Source organism: Nicotiana tabacum, chromosome 18, assembly GCF_000715075.1.
Source record: "Nicotiana tabacum cultivar K326 chromosome 18, ASM71507v2, whole genome shotgun sequence".
Classification (NCBI taxonomy): domain Eukaryota; kingdom Viridiplantae; phylum Streptophyta; class Magnoliopsida; order Solanales; family Solanaceae; genus Nicotiana; species Nicotiana tabacum.
Window position 1 is genome coordinate 65,468,543 of NC_134097.1, and position 2,895 is coordinate 65,471,437.

At 29.8% G+C, this 2,895-nt stretch overlaps 1 long non-coding RNA gene across 1 annotated transcript; it reads left to right on the forward strand.

Moving 5' to 3' along the window:
- The first annotated feature begins 374 nt into the window (after positions 1–374).
- LOC142172398 (uncharacterized) lies at positions 375–2,528 on the forward strand. Its single transcript, XR_012701744.1, has 2 exons — positions 375–589; positions 2,332–2,528. It is a non-coding gene; the product is annotated as an uncharacterized LOC142172398 (long non-coding RNA).
- The last annotated feature ends 367 nt before the right edge of the window (positions 2,529–2,895 follow it).

Consider the following 2,895-nt stretch of genomic DNA (forward strand, 5'->3'; position numbering starts at 1 on the left):
CAAGGCTGGTATACAGAACAATAATGTTAGCGTACCAATGAGAAAAACAAGAAGGTAAAGAAGATGTGACAGGAAGAAATGCTAGCTGTACTAAAAGACCAAAGTGACAAGTGACATAAAGTAGAGAAGATGTGACAAGAGGTAATGTTAGTTGTGCTAAAAGACACGTTAAATTTTTGAGTGGAAGAAAAAGTTACAAACACGGAAGGAATTTCCGACCAAGCCATGTGAAGATGGGACCCAATGAAGTACCATGCAAGGCTGGACAAGATAGATTTCAGAAGAGTTTGGAATCCATTTTTAAAATCCGTTCCAAAATTTAGCTATAAAAAGGAGAAGAAAGCAGAAGAAAAACAAGATACAAGAAGAAGAAAAACACTCTGAAGAAAACCCATCCAACCAACCTTTTCATCATCAACTCCCTTCCAAACCACTTTGTAAAATATATCCTTATGAATACTTTAGTAGTTCCTCCTCTAAGCTTGTAAAATAAATAAGTCCTTATGCTTATGTGTGATCGTTTTTAATTCCCAAAGCTCAATAGACTTTTTCGGGTTTTCCGAAAAAGAAATATATCTCCTATAAGCATGTAAGTTACTCATTTTTATCTAAATTATGTTTCTGCTAGATATTACCCCTGTTTATTTTAAAAACTTTTTGTTATTCTACCAAAACAGCAGTAACATCGCAGTCCCACGGTAGTCCCAGCTACCAAAACTTCCCGAACTACATTAACCTGATTCCCCTTTAGCCAGGGATATGTATGAAACCTTTGAAACAAAGGTTCGGTTAAATCTTTTTCAAAAAAATGCTTCACACGGAGTACTCGGATGGGCAAAAATCGCTCGCTTTATCTTTGCACGAAAATCCTTCGTGTCTTCGGGCAAAGAGGGGCAGCTGTAAGCACGTGATTTTTGCCCTATATGAGAATTACTCCCAAAAAATTCAAAAAAATAAAATAATTTTTCTTGGTGTGCAATTTTTGTGATATTTTGTGTAACTATTTGTATATTTGTCTATGCATGTTTATTTGTTAAATTAATAAAAAATACAAAAATAGGCATCTTTTGCATTTTTAACATTTAATGTCCAAATGAACAATTTTATGCTTAATTATTACTTAATTGTGCGTTAATTGTTATTGAAGTTAATTTGCGCTTTTATAACTTAATTTAGTTCTTAATAATAATTTAAGTACTTTTATAATTTAGTTTTAGAAAAATAAAAGAAGAAAAGAGAACAAAAATATAAAGAAAAATCGGATTGGGCCACTTCTTCAATTTCAAACCACAGGCCCAAATAATTGCCCAACTTTCCCCATGACCCGGTCCGTTTCAAACCGGGTCGATCCGGTCCGCTCCATTAACCCAACACCCCTTCTTCATTTTTGTCCAACACAAAACAAAACCAAAAAAATAAAAAATAAAAAGTGAATTATCACTATTAATAGTTTTTTTTTATATATATAAAAACCGAAAATATTTTATTTTATTTATTATTTTTATTTTAAAAAATATATATATATAGTAATTTCAGAAATGATTTTAAAAAAAAAAAGTAAAAGAATGTAGAAAATTTTAAAAAAGTAAAAAGTTTTAAAAAATTTAAAAGTAAAATAAGGTTGGAATTAAAAAATAAATATAAAGGTATCTGAAAATTTAAAAAATTTAAAGTAATTGAAAGTAGCATTTTTAAAAGAAAAAGAAAAGATAGTGGTTTGTTTTTTTAAAGAAAAGTTAAATAAAGTGAGATTCTCTTTTAAAAAAAATAAAAAGTGGGATTTTAAATAAGATGAAGTAATTAAAGTTGGAATTTTAAAAATAAAAGTAAATAAATGTGGGATTTATTTTTCTAAAAAAATAAAAGTAATTTGTAAGTGGGATTTCTTTTTATTAAAAAAATAATAAAATAATAAAAAAACAAATCTGAAAATTTCGAAAATTTTGCTATAAATATAAGAGAAAATTTAGGAATAAGGGGTGGAAAAAATGAGAGGAAAAACAAGATAGAGAGAAGAAAAAAAGAGGGGGCAGAGTGAGAAGTATACACCCGATATACATTATGGATACACTGAATATACAAGGGCAGAATTCATTTTGGAGAGTTTTGAAGTTGAAAAAGAATAGTTACTGCTTCATTGCCTCGCTTAAGATCTGAAATAGTCAGAACCTTCCTGCCTTTTACTTCTTCTCTATACTTGGAGTCGTTTATAGTCTCCTGGGTTTTCTGCTATTCCTACTGTACTGGTTTGCGGTGTTGCTGAATCTGCTGTTGCTGTGTTATTACTGTTGTTGACTTCTCCTTCTTTTGTTCTTGTACTGCTGTTTCCAGGTACACATTTGTACAATCTCGGCTTGAAGCAAAAAATGAAATATTAATCAGGCTTTGTTCCTGTTGAATTCCTCCTGTTTAGATTTGTGGTTGAATATAATTTTTCTTTCTTCGTATAAAGATGTAGTTGAATGATTAATGAATAATGAGGTTGCATATGTATACTTTCTTCATCTAATAATGTTAGTTTAAATTAATCGGAGAATAATTAATCTGTTTTGATATTATGGTCAATCTCATGTTCTAGTATTATTGAATAACAGAATATAAAATGAAAGCAGTTTTTTTGTACAAACTCGATCGCAATTTTCCATTCGCATTAGCCGTAAACTAATAACTAATAAGTTACGTTTTTCAGCATGTAAATAATTAAGAGATTTTCTTTTATTTTAGAGACAAACTTAATAGAAAATATAGTCATTGTAGGTTTATCCTTTAAAAATAAAAATGAGACGAGCCTCGCCAAATAAAACGTATAGATTGCGGGGCCCTCACAAAATGTATGGTTTAATTAGAATTCGGAAGGACCGTTTAGCAAATTTCACGGTCTTCTCCAAAATAATA